The following is a 24,418-nucleotide window of genomic DNA, read 5'->3' as shown; positions in this document are numbered from 1 at the left end:
CTCTTAAAATTAATTAATTAAAAGGTATTTATTAAATGCTTTCTATCTGGCAGGGACTGTTCTAGTCACCAGGGGATACAAATATAAAAGTGAGATAATCGCTGCCCTGAAGGATTTTATAGCCTAGCCAGGGCAGTTAATGTTTCTGTCTAAATATATATAAAATAAGTGGGCAGCTAGGTGGTGCAGTGGATAAAGCACCAGCCCTGGATTTAGGAGGACCTGAGTTCAAATGTGACCTCAGACACTTGACACTTACTAGCTGTGTGACCTTGGGCAAGTCACTTAACCCTCATTGCCCCACCAAAATAAATAAATAAATATATAAATATATACAAAATAGATTCATAGTACTTTGAAGAGGGAAGGAATTAGAAGCCAAGGACATCAGAAAAGGTTTCTTATAGAAAGGCAGTGCCTGGGTATCTCTCTTTTGTGTTTGTATCCCCAGTCCCTCACAGTATCTGGTATATAGTAGTAAGCATGTATACAAATGCTTTTTCATTCATTCATTGAGGTTAGGAAAATCAAATTTGTTTGAAAATCCTGAAAGAGCACTTAATGTGGCGATACAGACATCCCATGGGCCATCCAAGTGGGGAATCTTTGGAAATGTTAGTATTCCATGATTTCTAGCCATATATATTGTAAGAAACCAGTTGCTAGGGCCCAAAACCTTAGATCTGTTAGTAGTTGCCCCCCATTCTCCTCAGCTACCCTCATTTCCTGCTCTACCTGGTATCTACTTGTGCTAGCAGCTAAAGCTTCTCCTTTAGATCTCATATCTAGAGCTGGAGGGATCTTGGAGATCATCTATGCCAAACCCCTCATTTTATAGATTAGGAAATTGATGCATACGTAGACTAAGTCCCCACCCAGCTAGGAAGCAGCCGGGTAGAACCTCACGTGCTGAAAATGTGCTTGCTAGCCAAAATCAGAATGAAATGTCAGAGCAGACAGTAATCCATCCAGAAGGAAGTTAGCGCTAGAGCACAAAATAGCATCTCACATCCTTCTCAGGAAACTAGTTTACAAAGTTTCAGGCACTGACAAGGAACTGAACTATGATCTCATCAATGTGGAAAGGCTTCTCATTGGCACATATCACAGGCGGTCTGTGCCTTTTCTTATGGAATTCTTGCCCATGCCCTCCTATAAGAATGGCACAGGGCCTTAATTAAATGTCTAAGAGTCTTTCAGCTAGGTCTTTTAATATTTTGGGATAGCAGTGCAGCATTCAGGTTGTCCATACTTGATCAACATTTTGCTCTCAATGTCTAGCTTATTTATGTTTGTAAACATTCATTTTTTGGATGATGTCTCTTATTCTACTTCTTGGACGTAGGCCATCATTGGGAATATGATGCAACCTAATTATTACACGTCTTTCTCTATTGTCTTTTGGGTTACCCACAATTTTGGACTCTTTAGAAAGCATTATATTCCATGATTCACAGCTATACACCATCACCAGGAGAATACTAGTAATTAAAAAAAAATGTGTTTTGGTGTTAGGGACCAATGTAGGATTATTAAAAGTACTCTGGTTTCCTAAATACAATCTGGTCTATATTCTTCCTCCTATTTAATTCTGGGCTTGAGTCACAGTCCATCTTTAGTGCCTTTATAAGACATATACTGAAGGAATAACTCAGATGTAGCCCATTACACAGTATCATTGAAAAAAAATGAAGATTTTCCATTCTTTTTTTTTTTCTAATTGTTACACCAATCTCTTTTGAGTGATCATGGATCTTGTTGGGGAGGCACTGTAATATTTTGTGGCTTGATGACGTCCGTACAGTAGGATCTGTAAACAGAAGAATCTGTAGGCACTCGACATCTATATGAACTTTTTATTCCATTTATACTGGGGAAAGGACATCCTTGGAAGCAGTGGATAATACCTTTAATGAGCTTAACATGTCACTATTTCTAATATTCCTCTTTTAAATTGAATTAAGTTGTCTTCATGGTTGCGTCTGACACATGCATGGGAAATACCATGTTAGAGAAGAGGTTTCACAACTGCAGTTTCTTGTATTGACTTAAATCCTTTTTAGAAATTAGTTTTTTGGAGGTTTATTTTATTTATTTTGGATACAAGGGGAATTTTACATGTTTTAGAGCTTTAAGGTAATTGTTCCTTCTTTTGGGAATCTCTAGAGCTATATTTATATATTTTTTTATACCGGTTGGTATAAAACTCTTCCCACTTATCCCCCTGAACTTTTGGGTGTGACGATGGGCCCTGCTTTGTTTCATCCTGAGTCCTTTAAGTATTTACATTGCCCTCTCTACCTTGTAGAGCTAGGCCCCTGTGGATCTTTGAAGCTGAGAGTTCTGGGTCTTCAAGGCTTTCTATAACATCTCAGGATAGAGTGTTAGGGGGCTTGGAAACCTTGAGCCTGAGCTGTTGCAGTTTGAATGCTGCCCCTTTCCTGGTCACTGGAGCTTCCTACAACTTCCAAGGTCTCCATACTTGGGCTTTCTGATGACTCCCCATGACTCTGGCTGAAACGCTGTGTCACACTAGAAAGCTAGACTTGTTTGCCTGTGATGTCACTGTAGCTTTTCTCTTGGCCCCATTTTCTTATGACTATGGGCTTCTGGCTGACTTTTTGTGCAATTCTAGGGTGGAAGAAGTTACTGTAGTTTCTAATTGGACTTTTTTTCATCATTCTTTGATCTAGTGTGAATTTTAGTAAAGTAGGTGTGGGAAAGCTGTGCATCCTTCCAGGGAGCCTTATTGACCAGAATTCCAAGTGGGTTATTATCATAGAGATTTAATACACATGAGAAAGTAGTCATGTGGATTGTTAGCAATGGGATGCCCTCTCAATTACCTTTTTTTTTTAAATTAATAAAGTATTTTTTTTCCCGTTACATGTAAAGATAGTTCTCAACTTTTGTTTATATAGGCTTTCCAATTTCAGATTTTTCTCCCTCCCTCCCCTCCCTCCCCCCTCCCCTAGACAGCAGGTAATCTGATATAGCTTATATATATATACACACACATAATAACATTAAACATATTTCTGCATTAGTCATATTATAAGAGAAAAATCAGAGCAATGACAAAAAACCTCAAAATAGAAAAACAGCACCAAAAACAAAAGAAATAGCGTGGTTCATTCAGCATCTATACTACACAGTTCTTTTTTTTTTTTTTCCTGGATTTGGAGATCCTCTTTTATCATGAGTTCCCTGGAACTCTTCTGTACCATTGCACTGGTGAGAAGAATATAGTCCATTACAGTAGATCAACACACAATGTTGATGATACTGTGTACAATGTTCTTCTGGTTCTGCTCATCTCACTCATCATCAGCCTGAGCAAGACCCTCCAGGTTTCTCTGAACTCCTCCTGCTCATCGTTTCTTACAGCACAATAGTATTCCATTGTATTCCTATACCACAACTTGTCCAGCCATTCCCCAATTGATGGGCACCCCCTCAACTTCCATCAATTACCTTTTTGGTAATGATAGAATCTATGATTTCATTTCCATGAATTTGGTATATTTCCCCAATTGATATATATTTTTTAAAGTGTTCACTCAATGTGTTCAGAATTTTGACACATCCAGCAAGGTTTCTGTTTATATTTTGTCTGACCCAAAAGCATTTCCTGATTTTATCTTCCAAAGTTGAGATTTCCAGCTCATCCTGTTATTAAAGTTCAAATATGGTTATTCAACTGTCATCAATACTGTAATCATAATAGAAATATTATCAGATCTGTTCTCTTTTCCATCTTTTTGTTTTTCAGCTTTAACTATTCCAGATAGGCTCAGTTGGGTCCCATGCCAAACTTTCTAAAGACTAATTTTGTTTAATTTTTTTAAACCATTTTATGAGGTGACTTCCCATAATTTCCCATCATCCTTATCTATTATTTTTCGCAGATGATTATAATCAAAAATAATTTTGCAAGGATTATAATCCAAATCGGTGGTCCCTGACATGTGACTCTGTTTGGCAGGAAGATGTAGTGTTTTTGCCTAAGGGTCTCTTTGGGTTTTATAAATACTCATTTAAGGTTAGGACCCATGGTTATTAAATAGGATTTTAAATTTAGAAGAGACCTTTGTGATCATCTGGTCTACCTCCCTTATTTCAAAGAGAAGTAGCTCCCCAACATCCCCTAACAATTAAGATCAAATTGTCACACTCAAAGCCTTTTACGAATTTGAGATAATGTTAAACTGCCTTGTCTTTGAGTGAAGTTAACAAAGGATGGAAAGCCCATAGCAAGGGCACCAATCCTAGGATCAATTTGAGGGCTAAAAAACCAAGTTGGCAAAATTATACCCAAAGAGCCTTTCCCCAATGATTCTCCATAGAACCCACCAGGAGACTGCCCCTTTGCCTTATAAATCAGCCCTCCTATGCCAAAGGCAAGGTGGGTGGGTGGGGGATTGGAGAAAGAAAATTTATTTCCTTCCCAAGGTTGTATTTATTCAGTGCTATTTTGTGGTAGAAATTGTACCCCTGCATTCCCCAAAGCAGCAGTGAATGCTTTAGGGCATGACAGAGTCACCAGAAACATAGCACTAGATACTAAACTGCTTCATGATGCCATCTGTGTAGATAACTGTGCTCACTTCATGGTGGATCTCTCTGTACTCTCCTCACAGCTGTGTAACTTGAGCACAGCTGGGCTATTCTTCAGTTGCTGGCTACTCTCCACCCTCTGTAAAATAAGCCACTAGAACTGGCACAGGGGGGATGTATTAGCACCCTGCTGAGTCCTAAGGGGAGAAGCGCATGTATTGTAAAGCTCAACTGACTTCTGGTGGTACTTTTTATTGTGGTTTTAAGATAAATTTGATTTATGTCTGTTGTTTTAACATTATCTACTTTTCCCGGGTCTCCCTCTTTGTCCCAGAGCCATCTTTTATAAACAAAAAAAGAGAAAAAACTGTTCAGCAAAACTAATGAGTACATTTTAAAAGTCTGATATTTATGCAGTATTTCATGCTGATAGCCCTACACCCGTGCAAAGGGGAAGAAATACTTCCTCATGTGTCTTCCTTGGGGACAAGCTTGGTTGTTATGATTTCACAGTGTATAATCATTTTGTTGTTCTTCCATTTACATTGTCATAATCTGTGTGTATTGTGCTCCTGATTATCCTCTACTTCACTTTGTATCAGTTTATATAATTCATCTCATATTTCACTGTAGTAATCATAATCATTTAAAAAGCAATTTTACTGGTATCTTTTCTTTCTTATATCACCCACAGTTGCTGGTGTTATCACTCCCCCTGATACCTCTGAGAGAGTTGGCCCCTTATAAAAAAAATTTTTTTTAAAGGATAAGAAAGTGCAGCAAAACCAACATATCGAAGAAAAAAAAAACCCAAAACCCAAAACAAAAAAACAGACGTTAAATGCAGAATTCCACATCTGGAAAAAAGTGGGAGATGTCTTTACTATATTTTTTCTTTGGAAGATTTAGTTTTGTTCCCTTTGTTCTTTCTGCTTACATTATCATCATTGTTGGTCTGTTGTTTTCTTGGCTCAATTTACTTTACTTTGCATAGGCTCATTTGGCCACATTTCTCTAAATTCATCATATTGCACAGTAACTTTCTTTCCTTTTCCTTTTTCTTTTCTTTTTTTTTTTTTTTTGGTGAGGCAATTGGGGTTAAGTGACTTGCCCAGGGTCACACAGCTAGTAAGTGTCAAGTGTCTGAGGCCGGATTTGAACTCAGGTACTCCTGACTCCAGGGCAGGTGCTCTATCCACTGAGCCACCTAGCTGCCCCTACACAGTAACTTTCCATTACATTCATGTACCATAATTTGTTTATCTATTCTCCAGTGGAAATTTTTGTCCATTTCCAACATTTCCTGTTGATTGGTTCTACTAGCATCCCCTTCTTTTCCCTTCCTATCTATCTCCCTTCTGTCTCCAAACACACCCATCTCTCAACATTATTAAAACAAAAAAAACAATAACAAAAACAAAAAGGAAACATTTCCCTATACCTGCTATCAACCTATATAGCTCTCCACTTTTTCTCAGCCAAACACCTTAAAAATCCATCTACTCTTAATGCTTCTACTTCCTCTCCCCTTAACTCTCTTTTCTGTAATCTGATTTCCAACTTCAGCACTCAACTGAAACCACTCTCTCCAAAATTACTTTATCTTAATTATCATATCTTATAGCTTCTTCTTAATCCTTATCCTCCTTAAATTCTGCTACATTTGACTCTTGACCACCCTCTTCTGAATACTCTCTCCAGTCTAGGTTTTCTTGGCATTGCTCTCTCCTTTTTCTCTTCACTTGTCTGATCACTCCTTCGGTCTCCTTTGCTGATTCATCATCCATGCCACACCCATTGACTGTGGATGTACTACAAGGCTCTGTTCTGGGCCCTCTTAGATTTTCTTTTTCTACCTTCTCACCTTAGCAGTTCTCATAGGTTAAATTATTATCTCTATACAGATGACTCCAAGATTTACATATTCTAGATTAGCTCTCTCTAGATTATATTTACCCTAGAGTATCTCTCAGATCTCTAGTCCCACATCACCAGTTACCTACTAGACATTTCAAACTGGATTCTGCACATCTGGAACTCAACATAATCAAAACAGAACTCATTATCTTTCTCTCCAAACCAACCCTCCCCTATTCTATAATTGTGTATTGCTATCAAGGGCATCACTAACCTTCCAGTCTTCCAGGTTCATAACTTTGGTGCCATTCCCAACTCTTTATTCTCATTCATTCCACATAACTGATCGTTAAATCTTCATGAGTTCAAATCTGGCTTCAGACACTTACTAGCTGTGATCCTAGGCAAGTCACAACCTTTTGTGCCTCAGTATCCTTATCTGTAAAATTAAGTGGAGAAGGAAATGGCAAACCACTCCAAAATCCTTGCCAAGAAAACTCCAAAAAGGAGTCACGAAAAGTTAGACGACTGAAAAACAAAACAAAACAAAAAATGCTTATTGATTGGTTGATTAGTGACCAGGCTCATCTTACTTCAGTATTATATAAAAAGTATTTAGTGCACAGGAAAGTAAATTATAGAAATGCTCTACAAATCAAGATAATTAGACTCTTATATAAGGTTGATTTTCTTATGAAAAATTTAGGGAGGGCATAGTCAATCTGGATATTATAAAATATCTGACTTATTTCATTATTTGCTTTGGAATTCAATTGAGCATCTTTGGATTAAAAAGGAAATAGGATAAATTTTCATTATGAAATGAGCAGTTTTGAGGAAACGAAAGATTTTTAGCAAAAATAAGGCAATTACAAAAAAAATCAAAGGAAAGTTGGATAGTTCCTTTTCCACCTTCCCTGCCCAGCCTACCCCCCACAAAAAACTATCAACATATGATAAATATCAGAATTCACTATCTGTCAAGTTTGTACTTAAGCTTCAGTTTAAACAAACAAAAAAAGCTCTAATATGAAATATCACCATCTACTCAGGAACAAACAGCAAAGCAATACCCTCTTGGAGAAGCAGACATAACCAGGAGTCTCAGGGTCTAGGGGATGAATAAGTTCCCTTAGGAGGTTAGTGCTTGCTGAAAATACAAGAAAGATCAAGTTATAGAAGAGGGAACTGAGGGGCGGCTAGGTGGCACAGTGGATAGAGCACCAGTCCTGGAGTCAGGAGGAGCTGAGTTCAAATCCAGCCTCAGACACTTAACACTTACTAGCTGTGTGACCCTGGGCAAGCCACTTAACCCCAATTGCCTCACGAAGAAGAAGAAGAAGAAGAAGAAGAAGAAGAAGAAGAAGAAGAAGAAGAAGAAGAAGAAGAAGAAGAAGAAGGAACTGAGCATTCTAATTCCTAGGAAGTAGAATTAACTGAGTGGAATATGAAATGGAACAATGGAAATCAAAGAACCAAGAGGCAATGTGGTAAAATGGATGACCTAGGTTCAGATACTGCCTCAGTTATTTGTCAACCTATGTTTCCCTGAGTAAATCCCTTAATGTCTCTCTGCCTCAATTTCCTCATCTATAAAATGAGGAAGTTGGACTGAATGGCCCTTGTGGTCTCCTCCAGTTCTAAATATGTGATCTTACCAGTCAAAAGGTTACAGAGGTCACAGTAGAGATAAGTTGTCACATGATAAGTAATTCTTGCCCATGGCTACCTTTTGAAGTAGAGTTGGGCATGGGAGCCATGCCAAAGGAGATATCAACCCAGAAGTGAGGAATTTGATAATAACATAGATAAGCAAAACACTGATAATAAAATGCTATAATTGAAAAGAAGCACCTAGATGCCCTTAGCCTTCTGAATTTGCTTCAAGGATCAGTGATTTCATTGATGCTGGTGATCCTTCCCCTGACACAAAATCCTTCCACGCCTTAATATTCATGATTGTATATGATTTTGGGGGGCAGCAGTGAGCAGTGGAATTAATGTGTTTCTCTGAACTCAGTTAGGTTCTAGGTCTGCAGAAAACAACATGCAAATCCAGAACCTGTACTCAAAACCTTTCTAAATTATTAGGGCTGGTTAGAATCCTCCACATTTACAAGACAAAATGAGATAAATTCACCCACCCATTCATTCAATAAATGATTAATAGCTTTTTATAATGTTTAAAGCTAGAAAAGGAGTATTTTGCTGTACTCTTTTGTACAGTCAGTATCGTGCAAGGAACCTAGTAAACACTTAAATACTACTGATTGACAGTATTTTATGGAATAATTATGAAATCATAAAGAAACCATTTTGAAGGGACAAATATAGATTTCATTTGGGACAATAACTTTCCAACAATTAGAGCTTTCTTAAAGTCTGCTTGGGGAGATAGCTGTTTCTCCATTATTTAACTTATTTAAGCAACAATTAGATGTTTACTTATTGGGAATGTTTTAGAAGAGATCATTTTTTTCAATTAGGTATTCATTGGATTAGATTGCTTTCTGAGGTGTCTTCTAAAAGATTGTGTGAGAATTTGGGGACCAAGGTTTTGGGGTTTTTTCCTCTTTATACCCAGTGTTTTGCACAAGACTTGGCACATAGTAAGTAAGCACTTAATATATGTCTATGGATTGACTCATTAGAGAAGGCTTTTAGTGGAAGGCCTCTTGTCTGTTTAATTGTTTATTTTTTATAATATTTTCAGTACTCTTTGACATTCATCTTACACATTTCTCTTAACTTAGTGAAGGTCAAATGTTAAAATGCGGCAGTATTGTCAGGCTAATGGACCTTCCAATTGAGTTATTTACAGACTAGTAAGAGAACCTTTGCCATTAAAGCATTAAACATCAAAGGAGCAAATGCTGGCTCTGTCTAGACGAACAGAAATAGCTGGATCAAGGCATGGCTGGTCTGGTTATTTTGGTTATTATATTATTTGCCAATTTGAATGATTCTCTTGTCAGTACAATCCTGTGAGCAGAACTGAGGGATAAGATAAAGATATTGACCATGTTTAAGCTGACCCTATCATTGGACTCACAGCAGAGGGGTCATTTATTAATTATTGGCTTTATGTGAAAATCTGTTATTTTTCATGTTCATCTTTCTCAGAATAAGCAAAAAAAACATTTATGGAGTTCACAATATCATATCATGTTGATGTAACATAGTAACAAGAGAAAGGTAGAGAGACAGTCTATATAATTCAATCCCCAAAGGATTTAGAGCAAGGAATATTAGATTATTCATGTTAATTCTTAATCCCTATGAATGTGGGTATTTTAATCACTAGAAAAATAAACTTAGTTGTTTTTTTAGATCCTTAAGTATCAACAACTTAAAATTACTATTTAGCTAGTAAATGAATATAAAATTAAACCAGTTTTGACATTATAAATATCATAGTAGCAAGGAACATCTTGATGGGTAGTTTTTGGCAGCTAGGTTGGCCTACTGGATAGAGTGTTGGACCTGGAGTCAGGAAGACTCATCTTCCTGAATTGAAATCTGGCCTCAGACACTTTTTAGTTGTGTTACCCTGAGCAAGTCTTGACCCTGTTTGCCTCCATTTCCTCATCTGTAAAATGAGCTAGAGAAGGAAATTGTAAACCACTCCAATATATTTGCTAAACCCTAAATGAGGGTCACAAAGAGTCAGACATGATTGAAAAATGAAGTTTATGGGAAAATTGAATTATCTATTATAGTTGGTATTATAGTATTTTTTCTTAAATATATGCTACTGGGGATTCTCCCTTTCCCAATGTTTTTTAAAAAGTTTTTAATTGTGTAGAAAAAAATATTTCAAAGCCTGAAAATAAAGCTTCACATGTTCAGGTGATAGGGTTTGAACCACTAATAAATACACTGATAATTCTTCAATGCAATTCCTTCCAATCTTGTTACAGTAGGAGTATGGAAAACACGTTCCTGGTTTAAAAAGCTCCCCCCCCAAAAAAAAAATCAGCTGTTTAATCTGAGTGTTAGGAAAAGGATCACAGATCCTGCTATAGTATTTTGTATTTAAGCTAGTTTCTGTAAAGGCTCATGACATGCTCCCTGGGAGCTAAATATTGACAAGCATGCTTTGGCAACCAAGATCAAGCTTGCTGAATTAACCCAGCTCAAGTCCTGTGTTGATGCTGTAACCCAAGTCTGGAAACTATTATCTTCCTCCATTTATTTTAGCTTTATAGGTGATACTGTACACTTGAATCAGGGATTTCCACCGTATCTTAAGTACTGCAACTGTGGATTAATTTGATTTGAGAATATATCAGCTCCTACTCCTTATCATGTTCACAGTAGAAATTCTAAATGAAGTATAATACTCATTGTTTTCTGTCCCAGCACGGGTCCAGAATAAAACTAGCTCTATACCTAAGTCTGATATGATCACCTCTAGGATAAATCGACTTATAATTCCCACCTCTTTAAAAGGGAAAAGAAAAAGATTAATGAATAACATTATGCATCTTTCATATCCCACTAGTTACCACAAATGCATCCTAAATTACTAATCCTTGAAAGGCCTTGATCAAAAGTTAAGATGAAATACAAATTCATAACAGAAAATAATTAAAGGCTAATTTATTTTGTATTGTGTTTCCAAAAACTCAAATGACAATCTCCAAATGACAATGGTATTTACAGAACTTATATTTAATTGTTGATACTTCTTATTAAAAAATATTACCCTATTTGATCTTAGAGGAAGTTGAGCATTGAACTAAATTAATTGCCAGAATTCACATTCCAATACATCATTCCCTAAAGCAAATGTTTATTTTTGTCTCTAGATGTGTATATATTACACATGTTTATTTCATATTTATTTTTCTTATCTGAAATTCTCGCCAATTTACATACATATTCAGTCATTGAAGAGGTATTTGGGACAGAAAAAACCTGCCTTAAACATTTATGTTGCTTTTGATGACAACAAATAATTGGGTTTTGTTTTTTTTTTTTTCATGGGACAATGAGGGTTAAGTGACTTGCCCAGCGTCAAGTGTCTGAGATCGGATTTAAACTCAGGTCCTCCTGAATCCAGGGCTGGTGCTTTATCCACTGAGCCACCTAGCTGGCCCCTCGAGTTTGGTTTTAATAAAATATTTGTGATGAAATCATGGTTGTAAATTAACCTGGGTAACATCTTCTCAAATACTGTATCAGTGAATGTGCTTGTAGATTCATGAGAATTGTTTGGTTGCATTGCCTGGGGATACTACCATACCTAGGATAAGTCACTAGGGTTCTTGGCACCTCAGACTACACAAATCTTTAAGATGTTTTTTTTTCTTTTTTCTCTTTTTTTTCTCTCTTTCTCTTTTCCTCCCTCCCTCCCTCTCTCTATCCCTTCCTTCCTTTCTTTCTTCTTCCCTTCTTCTCTGTCTCTTTGTGTCTGTCTCTCTCTCGGTGTCTCTGTCTCTCTCTGTCTCTCTCTGTCTCTCTCTCTCTCAGTATGAACATAGGGTAGACCTTGGAGCCAGAATCCCAAAATCTGAGAGAGCTAAAAGTGACCTCAGTAACTATCTTCTCCAATCTATAAATGAAAGGAAACCCCATCATAAAAATCCTAACAAGTAGCTGGACATACACAGTCTCTTTTGAAGGCTTCTGTGGAAGGGGATCCTGAGGTCACTACTCGTTCCCTTTTTGGAAAGCTCTAATTTTTAGGAAGTTTTCCCAGTCATACAGCCTGAATTTGCCACGCTTGGCAGTGGAGAAAGTGCTGGACACTAACTAGCCGTAGAAGCATGGGGAAGTCACTTAAGTTCTGTCTGCCTCTGGTCTCCATCTGTAAAATGGAGGTAATAACACCTAGAATTGCTGTCAGACTAAAATGAAATAATATTTTAAAAGCATTTTGTAAACCTTAAAGCACTATAGGAGGACGAATCATCATCATCAACAACAACAAATCATCACCACCACCACCACCATCACCACCACCACCACCACCACCACCACCATCACCACCACCACCACCACCACCACCACCACCACCACCACCATCACCACCACCACCACCACCACCACCACCACCACCACCACCACCACCACCACCACCACCACCACCACCATCACCACCACCACCATCACCATCGATCATCTCTGGTATCCTCCAAGTTTTCTCTTTTCTTGGATGCCAAGCTTCATAAGACATCCCTTATCCTCACAGTCCTCCTTTGGATGTGTTCTAACTTACCAATATCCTTCTTAATTTGAGGTGCCCAGAATGGAACTTACTACTATACCTGGAGTTTGATGAGGGTACAGGACAGAGACACTATCACAAAAAGAAGTTTTTTCTCTTCCTGCAGTAAAATATTAGCCCCCTTTTTTTTTTTTGCTGTCATATCAATTATTGGCTCATAGTGAGCTTACTAAAACTATAGTTCTTTTCAGACAGACTGATAGTTAGCTTTGCCTCAAGTATCTTGTAGTTTGAGAGCTATTTTTTTATGCCCTATGGTAAGACAGGCTTTAATTTCTGCCTCTAAAACATAAAGGCATTGTGACCCTGGACAAGTGAATTAATCTTTCTGTGTTCCCATCCAATATAGTATGTAAATCGTAGATGAGTTGCAGATGTGTATCGATGTAGTGAATTTCCACACCAGGAGTTGCTTACACAGATGAAATCACAGTTCTGACCATAAAAAAAAAAATTCTGGTGTGTGTGACAAGTGGCACCTTTGCTCAGTTATTGCCAGTTACTACATGTGGAACTTTGGGCAAGTCATTTTTGTGAAGGAAATGAACAAAACCTCCCCAGAAACGCCTATAAGGTTGTGTAAATGGAGACAGACTCAATCTGATTCTGTTTCAAAGGGAGGCCTCCCCTGTGTTAGACCTCTCACACTTAGGCATTCTAATGGTCTGATGAGATTAGGTACTGGGAAACACTTGAACAGACCTGCGATTGGAGCTACAACAAGGTTACCCAGCAGTTAAGACATTCTCCTCCCTGCCTTGCAAATTACCAGACAACTTGTCTGTTTTACTTAACCTTCCAAATAAAGTAGACAAGGAGCCTCATCTGAAAGGTGTCTTTTGCCACTTCCCCAAAGCTGCATAAAATCCTCTTGGGCAGAATTCCTAGCCACCTGGCAAATGCCCATCAGCTGATGCTAATTAGCCTTCTCTTGATTTATTGACCTCCAGTCAAACGTCTCTAGGCTGGGAGGAATTATTCTCCAGGAGGATCTTAGAATTTCTGGGCTGACACATTTCCCAACTTTACATCTCTGCCATTTCCTCACCTCGAAAAGGTAAAATAATGGGCTTGTTCAGCAAGATCCCCAGCTCCCTTCCAACCTCCAAGTTCTTTGCCTGTGTCCAGAGTACCTCAAACTGGGAGCAGACTGAAAAGGAAAGGAAGCCGCAGAAAAAGGAAGGGGGAGGTAAGAAAGGGAGAATTGGCTGGGTGCTAAGGAAGACCAGCCACCTCCTTCAGGGTTTTTCTTGGGGTAAGAACTCATTCTTTAAGTAGTAGAGAAGTCCTCCTTAGGATGATAAAAAGCTGCCTTTGAAATTCTTCCCTAATGGGTAGAATACTTAGAGAATGTTGTCTGCATTAAGAAGCTTTGCTGTCCTTGAGGATGAAGAAATTGAAGACAGTCTTAAGAAAAGTCTTAGTTGGGCAAAAAGAGGTTGTTTTCCTGGACTCTTCTTTCAACAGGTTTCTATTATCTATGTATCAGTTGTTTTTCTAAGCACTAGATATGTTTTCCTCTTAATTCAAAGGCACAAGCTGGGTTATGGGTAGCATGTGTCCAGGTAAAGTGGTATTTTCAAAAAATGCATATAGATAGATAAAAAATATAATATATCAAGTCTCCCATCTCCATGCCATTCTACCAACTCTTGCCCAAGGCTAAAGCACACTCCTAACTCACTCCTGCTTCTTAGTATCCCTTGTATACTGAGGGACTACATTCAAGCTACACCTTACACATGAATCTTTTTGTGATTGCCCCAATCACCAGTGTCCTCAACCCTAAAACTTTCTTGTGTATGTATATGTGTGCATAACTATGTACATGTATGTATGTATATGTGTATTTATATATGTGTGTATATAACATGTATGTACAAATGGGTGTATATAAGTGTAACTATAGGCAGATTTTTATATAAACACACATACATTCCATCTATACTTACACAGGTAAGTAATCTCCCCCAAACTGTCTAGGTTTCACATCCATACTAAATGCGGCCAGTATGATGGCTCTGTAGGCCTTCAGTTTGGTGGGCAGCCTAATACCTCTTCTCTCCCACACTTTCTAGCATTTTCTGGAAAAATACAAGCAGGGGAATTTAAGAATAGAAAGGTTGGGGGCAGCTAGGTGGTACAGTGGATAGAGCACCAGCCCTGAAGTCAGGAGGACCTGAGTTCAAATCTGGCCTCAGACACTCGACACTTATTAGCCATGTGACCCTGGGCAAGTCACCTAACCCAAACTGCCTCACCACCCCCCCCAAAAAAAAAAAGAATAAAAAGGTTGGTGATTGGAGGAAGCTATTCATGTGCCCTTAAGTAAGGAGACTTCAGCTCAAGGACAATAAAAGTCACTTCAGACTCTTCCTGTGTCCATGTAATTATTCCTTCTTATCATCTCCTATAAGGAATAGTTATTGGTGATTTGTATATTCTACTACCAAACCACAAGTTCCTTGAGGGCAGGGGTTATATACTATATGATCTTTGTACTTCCCCCAGAACCTCTGGGCTCACTAGGCCCTTAATAGATGTCTAAGTTCAATCTTAACACTTACACTGAGCCTGAAGGAAAATTAATTTTCATTTTAAGAATAGATGTTTAAAGGGGCAGCTAGGTTGAGCACCGGCCCCGGAGTCAGGAGGACCTGAGTTCAAATCCAGCCTCAGACACTTAACACTTACTGACTGTGTGACCCTGGGCAAGTCACTTAACCCCAATTGCCTCACCAAAAAAAAAAAAAAAAAAAGAAAGAATGGAAGTTGAAGTCCTTAATTGCAACATTACTCTAGAGTTCGTGATTTTGTTCTTCCTTGTGAACAGAAGGGTAAATTCAGGAAAACAGCTCTGGTTCTTGAGACAGCTGGCCCTTGTCTTGAGACAGCTCCCTTCTGCAATGTGTCCATCCCTCTGCTTCTCTTTATTACAGTATAATAATGCAATAGAACAACAGCTGAAAGCATTTGTATATTGTTAGATAGGTGATAGAATTTGGAAAGCACTGCAGTGTGCAATGGATTATTGCATAGACTTTTCTCATGCCCACTGGGGGTGGCAAAGGAGGGGGTTGGGGGAAGCCGCAGAACACCAGACTCTCCCCAGCATCTCTCCAACCTGGTACAACTGCCTGCACAACTTGAGGTAATGATAAGGGGAAATAAAAGGAAGGAGAGGTGTACAAACTGAACCTTCATATACCTACACACCCACACACCCACACTTTGGAAGACCAAAGTTAAATTCCTGCCCCAGGCACTTACTAGCTGTGTGACCCTGGGCAAACCACTTCACTTTTCTCAGCCTCAGTTTCCTCATCTGTAAAATGTGGATAACAACAGTACCTACCTCACAGGGTAGTTTTGAGGATCAAACAAGATATTGCACATATAGTACTTTTCAAGCATTAAAGTATATAAACGCCATGAAAAATGACTATTTCCCTTTGGGATTTAATCACTAATTATTGTATTGGGACCAAAGGTTTTCTTCTTTTCGACTTCCTCATCCAGAAATCAACCAGTGTGGGAAATCTTTCTAAAACACCCAGCCAGGATGACTGAGATCTAATCAAAGACATTATAAGAAATTCTAAGTTTAGGCTAATAGGTGCATTCCTGCTCATTGTGTTTACTCAGTTCTGCCAAAATGTCAATTCTCCCTCTTGTCAGACAGGTGATATGGAAATGAATGTCTCTTTGAGGAAAATTTGGGGGATCCAAGTAATGTAATCCTAGACCCTAATTGTAATATAGCCCAGCCTTCCATTGTAATATTCATTTTCTCATTAATTGTTCACCGTTCAGAAATTATTGCCATTCCCAGGAACACCTGCTCTTCCAAGGGCATAAAAACTGTGGGCCCACTGTCATGAGGGGTCTTTGGTCTAAGAGAGATGACCAAATGACCATCCTCTTATTTTGTTTTGTAGGGCAGTAAGGGTTGAGGGACTTGCCCAGGGTCACACAGCTAGTAAGTGTCAAGTGTCTGAGTCCGGATTTGAACTCGGGTCCTCCTAAATCCAAGGCTGGTACTTTATCCACTGTGCCACCTAGCTGTCCCATGACCATCCTCTTAATAATAAACATGCTGGACTTACTAATAAAATGATTAAATTACCTAGAAATGATGTTTCTAAAACTGTTTACATGCCACAATACCATTAATATTATTCATAATATTTTATTGATCCCTAAATCCAAGGACAAAGAGGAATAGAAGAATTGCTCCATGGGAGCTCTCATGGTCTACTTGGCACCCAAAGTACATGAGGACTTCACCTGCCAGGACATTGTGTTAAAACTGCTATATTAACTAATCAATTTCCATGTGCCAGTTCTGTGTTAGGTGTTGAGTGGGAAACAACAACAAAACTGCAGTCCGTTATCCTCAACAGAGCTTTCATTCTGTTAAGGGGGGGGGGGGAACATGTACACTGGCCATTAAAATGCAAAATATGTACAAAGTTATCTCTTGGGAGAAACTATATATCAAGGAATGAAGAACAGTTTAACAGTAGAATGAGGGTCCCAAAGAAACACAAGGGAAGAGTAGCTTAGAGAGGCATAAATACACAGGAGGTTGGGGCAGCTAGGTGGCTCAGTGGATAAAGCACTGGCCTTGGATTCAGGAGGACCTGAGTTAAAATCCAGCCTCAGACACTTGACACTAGCTATGTGACCCTGGGCAAGTCACTTAACCCTCATTGTCCTGCCCCCCCCCAATACACAGGAGATCAAAATAGAGATGGCATGGAGAGATGTGGTGAAGAAGGTGGCGGCGGGGGTGGGGTGGGGGGTCAAGGAAAGAGTTGTATCCAGGGCAACCTAGGACTCGGATCACCAAGTAGAGCCAGATGGTAATAGCCTATCATGCAGTTCACAGTAGCAATGGTAATGTTGATTTGATTATCATACCCTGAGCAAGAGGCAGAAAACAGGGTGAGGGAGAGTTGGGTAGGGGGTTATGTTGGAGGAAAGGGAGGGGGAGATGGTAAGTTGGGATAGTTGAGAAGTTCCTGATCCTGAATGATGGTTAAGGCAGGATCCATTGAAATATCAGTCTATGAGAATGGAAAGTTGTATTCAGGTCTTGAATACTTCAGAAGTTCATTGTTATCATTGGTGTGGATCTGTTCCCCCCCCACACACACACACACCTTGTATGTGTCTCTATTTTTCTTCATCATGCTCTCTTATCAGTTAAAAAAATTGAGTACCCCCTATATTTGTATGCACCTCCAGTTTCTCCACCAATACTCCAGTAAGCTTATTATTGGGATAATCTCATCATCTTTGAAATTCTCATGATCCTTGGTATTCCACCTCATTCTGTGGGTATGATCCACTAACTGTGGAGTTAAGTAATGTATTTAATACTGACCATCATAAATACAGTGCAATATATCATGGTGTGGTATCATGATGTGCTGGGGTGAAGCAGAAACAAGTACTGCATTTGAAGTTCAAAGACCTGAGTCTGAATCTTGGTTCAGATACTGAGTGACTTTGAACAAGTAATTTAACCTCTTAAGGCCTCAGTTTTCTTATTTGTAAAATAGTTTGGACCAGATTAGCACTAAGATACCTTCTAGTTCAAATCTCTGTTCCTATGAATTACTTCCTCACTTGTTTAGATAATTGAAGCTTAAACAGACTGCAGATGCATTCTCACAACTGTCAATTATATCACATAGGTGAATGTATTCTTTAATAATAAAATAGAACTTTGTGTTCTTGCCCCGACTGGAGACTTTTACTTTCAACATATGATACCTTCAACATGTACTGTTTTGCTATCTAATTTGCTCTCTGACAAGCATCAATTTAAAGTAGCTAATTCATCTTTGTTTATTGAGTATAAGCTTCACTCTAGACAATGGTTCATTTTTGTTATCTTTCAGTTTTTGATCTCCCCACCCTTCTTTAAGACAGATTACTATCATGTATGTTTCATTACCCTTCTCCCCAATTGCAGAAATATAAGGAACTAAATATTTAGAAACTGATGTAGCTAGTTATAAAGCCATAATTACAAGGGAGTGTGCGTGAACACTTCACATCTGTCATCCAGTGTTTTAATGCCTATAGTAGTTATTAGCTGAATATTTCTATTATTACCGTTCTACAAGCAACTGCCATTCTTGAAACTGATTGATGTTTAGGAATAAAGCACATTTATTACATGTTGCCAAGTTCTGAGGAGCAATCCTATAACCTACAATGCTTTCTGAGGAGTGATGATACCTCATATTTCTGGAACTAATCACTGCTGAAGAAAGTAAAAGGGTGAAAACATTATATTTTTCCCAGTGAAGACCTTTCATCACATTATGTGTCATTCAACTATAAAATGATTATAGTATTTTACCTGCCAAAAATGACAGTGGGGAAAGGTAACTTTGTATGTATGCAGAGAAATGTGTTTATATCTCTGCAGATGTATGGAGAGGCTATTGTCCAAGGAACAGCTTTCAGCTGCAGGCTAAGTAAGTGGTCTATCTTATTCAAATATGGAGAAGTGAGTGAAGATAGGATGAAGGGGAGAGGAGAGGGACTAAGGAGAACTTGAAAGTGAGACAAGTTTATTGAGTTTTTAAAGTGAGGTACAGATTAATAAAGTTAAACATTTTTTCATTAACTCACTTTTAACTACATCAAAGTTTATATTTACAACTAACTTTAGGGTTTTCTTTTTTTCCCCTCAAAGCCTAAGACATCCCTTTGCTTAAATTTTAAATAGGCTGACCTAATTATAGTTAGGGAGGTATTTTCACTTGGACTGGGTGTGGGTGTGGATGTGGGTGTGGGTATATGTGTATGTGTGTGCACATGCTCATGTGTTCATCCGTCTATCCTAGCAAGGGGCAATCAAAATGAAGGACTTTGAATTCATGTCTTGTGAAAATCATTTCAAAACACTGGGACCATGACATTGACAGAGGATGTCATGACTTGCAGTGAATTGGATTTAAGTTAGGGAGGACTGTACAAAGTCACCAGCCTCACGCTCTCATCCAGAGCCATCTGGGTCTGATAGCAAGATATGTTAGCAGGACGACTGGAGATGATCCCAGATGTTTAAAGCAATTGGGTTTAAGTGACTTGCCCAGGGTCACACAGCTATCTGAAGTGAGATTTGAACTTGAGTCCTCCAACATCAGGTTCAGTGCTCTATTTGCTATACCACCTAGCTGCACTGTTAGGAGGCCATTGCATTAATAGAGCTGGATTGAAGTGAGACATTTAACAAAGTTCCTGGTATCCTGGTGTGCAAAATGAAATGAAGACTAGATGTTAAAATTACTTGATTAAAACATTAAGTAAAATGAACTTACCAAAACTGTTAATTCATGTGTCTTCACATAAATGAAGGTATTAGTATTTCTTTCATTATCCCTCTTATTTTACTTTTTTAAAAAATCAATCAAGATAGATATTGACAACATGCTTATCAAGCTTGTAGATAATCTGGAGTAAGAAGCAGCTAATTGACTAGTTAACAAAATCAGGATACAAAAGGTCTTAAATTGGAATGATGGACTAAAACTAGAAATTTTGTTACTTCATTTAGTTTTTACATAGTATTCATTGCTCCTGAACCACGTTTTGCCATATGTTTATCCCCAGCCTCACCTTTTCTCATTTTTACAAAGGAGTCACCAAGTATCAGCAAGTATGTTGATTTGATTTGGAGGAATTAGTGAGGTATAAACTGAAATTATTTTCATAGAGGTCTTTTTTGCAAATACTTAACATATAATACATGATGAGTAAATGTCCCCAAAATAATGTTTCTTTTAGCCTAGGAGCATCTAGTAAAACTCCAGGGAGTCCCTATGAGCCATCCTTCTAATATCTACAATTTCCTTTTCTTCTGATTTCTATTGTAGCAATTGCAGCAATATTTCCACTCACCTTTAGAGTACCAATGGTGAAAATAAAGTTTGTCAATGAACGAAAATGTGGGATTCTTAACACACCCCTTTGCTTAATTTCTTGCCTTTCTTCCTCTTTTAGTATAGAAGAGAACAAGATGAGGACAAGGGAAATTGAATTTTCTCATTGTTGGGGGAAAAAAAAATCCTTGTCACTTTATGATCAACTTTCTAGTGATGTGCCTCTCCATGATTATCGGGGTTGGTTCTTTTAAAATGAACATAGTTTATTATAAAGACCATCCTCTGGACATTCAAGGAGAAAAACAGAGAATTAAAAAGTGAAGAAAAAAATGAAACTTTCCAAAAACCATTTCAACACTTTTCTCCATCAAGGATAGTGGAACCATCACATTTGAACCCTAATAGCTCAGACCTTGAGGTTGCTTTTCAAATATATAAAGAAAAGAGATCCATGCTAGAAATTAATACAACTGTGAGGGCATTGAAGAACTGATTTTCAAGCTAACTAAAGGAGATGGAGATAACAATGTCTTGGTAGAAAATCTCAGACCTACATGATAAACCAAAAGGTTTCACAAAAGAACTTCATATAAGCTGATTAATGAGTTTACCAGTTAAGACCCATGAGTAAAGGCTAAAGAGGAAGGATTATTTAGCTTGATTGAGAGGGAATTTATAAGAAGTTTCTTTGGAAAAATTACCTGAACCTTCCTGAAGCGTAAAAGTTTGAAAATAGAAGGAAGTAACAATTTCTTGCCATTGGGAGCATTGGCAAAGATCACTAAGGCTAGTTTGGTCATCTGTAAAATGAGAGGATGAACTAGATGAGCTCCAGGGTTTCTTCTTGCTAAAAATTTATGCCCCTATGATTTTGCCCTCATAAATTCAGCCAATTCAACAATTCTAGTCCAACTACACTTAGACAAGAATTCCTTCCACAACATAACAGAAAAGTGGTTCCTCAGTCTTAACTTAAAGCCTTCAGAGAGCATCTTAAACTCCCAGCCTTTATTTATTGGAAATATTTTCATTAGGGCAAACCTAAATTGACTTCTTGGGTACTTTCACCCATTGCTCCTAATCCTACCCTTAAGGACCAAACAGGAAAAAATAATCCCGCTTTTATTCTACATTGCAGCCTTTAGATACCTAAAGATAGTTGTTTCTCCCTGCACCCCAGTCTTCCTTTCCCCAGGCTCAATGTCCCCAGCTCCTAATTCATCTACATGTGGTAGAAGTTTGAAGGTCCTCAACATCTTGGGTGTACTACTCTGAATAAATACCAGTAATGTTTACTACTAATAAGTTGGATGCTGGACAAAAATGAATATAGTATCTTCTTTGTGAAAGTTTCCTCTAAGTGACAACTTCTTTTGTTATCTCATATTGAGGAGCATCTTCAACTCCCTTAGTCATTTAACATAAGTATATTAGTTCAATCCATTGGAGTGTGACGTTTATGAAAAAGAAATTTCAGCTTTTGCCATGCACATAGTATTCAATTAAAATTTGAACAACCTCTTCTGTGCTTGTTTCACTTCTCCAACCATGGCTCCTAGTTTCTCCAATGAAAGACAACTCAATGCCTAAATTTGTATCTTTAGTATCTGTGTATTAGAATCCCCAAATATCCCTAGCATGTGAGATTTTTCTTCTTCATTTCTGTGTGAGTCTTGTGAAGTAGAAAGTGTTGAAATAAATGGCTTATGACATGTATAGTGTTGAAATAAAAGTTTATTTTAACACTTCGTAAGTCATGAGCCATTTATTTTAACACTTTTCACTTGAAGTGTTTAAATAATAGGTTTTATCCATGGATGTGTCATCCACTCTGTTTAATGTAAAAGTGAATATGTAAATATATCCATCTATCTAATCTGGATTTTACACTTTTTGGCTGCCAAACAGTCCAGTTACCATAGTTTCTGAGTAACTTAAAATTATTGTTTTTTTAATCTTTCCTGTTTGGCTAAAAGACATTGGGGGATGAGGTACATAAGAATTTGGATGTCAACCATTAATGGACACAATTGTTAAATCCTGTTTCTTGCAGGATAATCAACAACAAAATAGTAGATGATGCATCAATACCTTTAGAATATTCTCTACTCAACTAGAAAACTTATTTGTGCCATTTTTTAAATTTTGCCCTCTTTGTGTCATAATGGATAGGAAGACCTGAGTCTAAATTTCACCTTGCACACTTCCATTATAATTCTGGGCAAATCCCTCAGCTTTCCTCATCTTTAATTTTCTCATCTGTACAGTGGGAATGATATAGCACCTACTTCACAGTTTTGTGAGAAATCAAATAGGATTATATATTTAAAAACAATTTGAAAACTTTTAAATGCTATATAACTGGGAGTTATTAATTTTCATTAAGCATAATTGAAAAAGATTTTTATTATATATAATACTTAAAATATTTTGCAGTTCTTTAAGCCTTATTTCTCAAACTATTTTAAAAATCATTTTAAAAGGAGGAGAATTTTTGTTTCAAACATGTTCTATGAAACACATTTTTACTTAAAAATTAACCAATGTAGTATATTTTGGTTTGACCAGAAGTGCTGGAGTACCAGAACTAGAAATAAGGAAAGAGTCTTAGTCAATATCATTTGAAGCTTCATTATTTTTTAAAATTGAAAGGCCTTAGTCCATGCCAAGCTTTCCTTCTGTTCCTTGGAAACAACAACATTGCGGGGGACGAGGGGGGGGGGGATGAAGATGGAAATGGATAAGCAGAAATTGTAGAAAACTATATTATTTCCAAGTATTTTGAAGTTTCATGAAAATTAACTATTTCCTAATTACCTGGATTTGTTTTCCCATTGCTTACATCAAACCAGCTCCCTTTTCTTTTTTTTTTTTTTTTTAGTGAGGCAATTGGGGTTAAGTGACTTGCCCAGGGTCACACAGCTAGTTAAGTATTAAGTTTCTGAGGCCGGATTTGAACTCAGGTACTCCTGACTCCAGGGCCGGTGCTCTATCCACTGCGCCATCTAGCTACCCCTCCCTTTTCTTTTTATTGTCCTATGAGGATTTTAAGGATAGGACTTAAGGTTTGCACTTTTTTTCCAAGGCTTTTCATTCAACTTTCTTCCAAGACCTAGTCTTCAGTGTTTTTCTAGGATGCAACCAAATGACCTCTTTTACCCTATGTTGACATTGAGAAAACAGCTAGAAGTGAATTCCCCCAAGGAACTTTTTTTAAAGGAGCATTATGTTCATGCTCGCCATTGCCCTCTGTCACTACTGATTAAATAAGAAAGCCCCGGTTCTGCTTGTAACTGTATGCTGACCCTTAAAATGTTCAATAATAGATGACCAAATGACACTGGACTCATTTTGGGTCTGAGAAAAAGACTTGGAGAATAAAGAGAGGAGTTGGAACAGGTTCATGATAATTTATTTCATTTTAAGTTTTAGAAAATGATTAGGAATGAAAGGAGGGAAAAAAAGAACTTGAAATTTGAAAGAGGATGTGGAAGAAGTAGGGAAAGAGAGAGAGAGAAAAAGGGCCATATAGATACCCATGGGATAGGAAAAAAAGAATGGAAATACAAAATAGTAGCATTTTGAGAAATACTTTTTTTTTTTAATGGACAGTTGTCACCTTCCCCAAAACCCATTGATCCCTGACAAATCCAGAACTATCAGAAGTTAACTGGAAAACTTAAACATCTATTATTGCTCTCAGGCTCTAGTGAAAAGCAATGTATTGAATATATTATCACAAGTAACATATTTAAACATTTCACAAAATAGGTTTAATATATTTTACATTTAATATAAATATATTAAATATTTAAATGGATTGAATATTTAATGTAATAAAAACTGAAAAAGAAGCCAACAGGGA

The 24,418-nt window shown here is 37.6% G+C and overlaps 1 protein-coding gene across 1 annotated transcript in view; it reads left to right on the top strand.

The window, feature by feature from the left end:
• Positions 1–24,418, top strand: part of DPYD (dihydropyrimidine dehydrogenase) — a 1,058,206-nt gene that overhangs the window by 808,216 nt on the left and 225,572 nt on the right.

The sequence above is a fragment of the Dromiciops gliroides genome, chromosome 4 (assembly GCF_019393635.1).
Source record: "Dromiciops gliroides isolate mDroGli1 chromosome 4, mDroGli1.pri, whole genome shotgun sequence".
In the NCBI taxonomy this organism is placed as follows: domain Eukaryota; kingdom Metazoa; phylum Chordata; class Mammalia; order Microbiotheria; family Microbiotheriidae; genus Dromiciops; species Dromiciops gliroides.
Note: the sequence above shows the minus strand (reverse complement) of the source record. Positions and strands in the feature narration are given on the sequence as shown.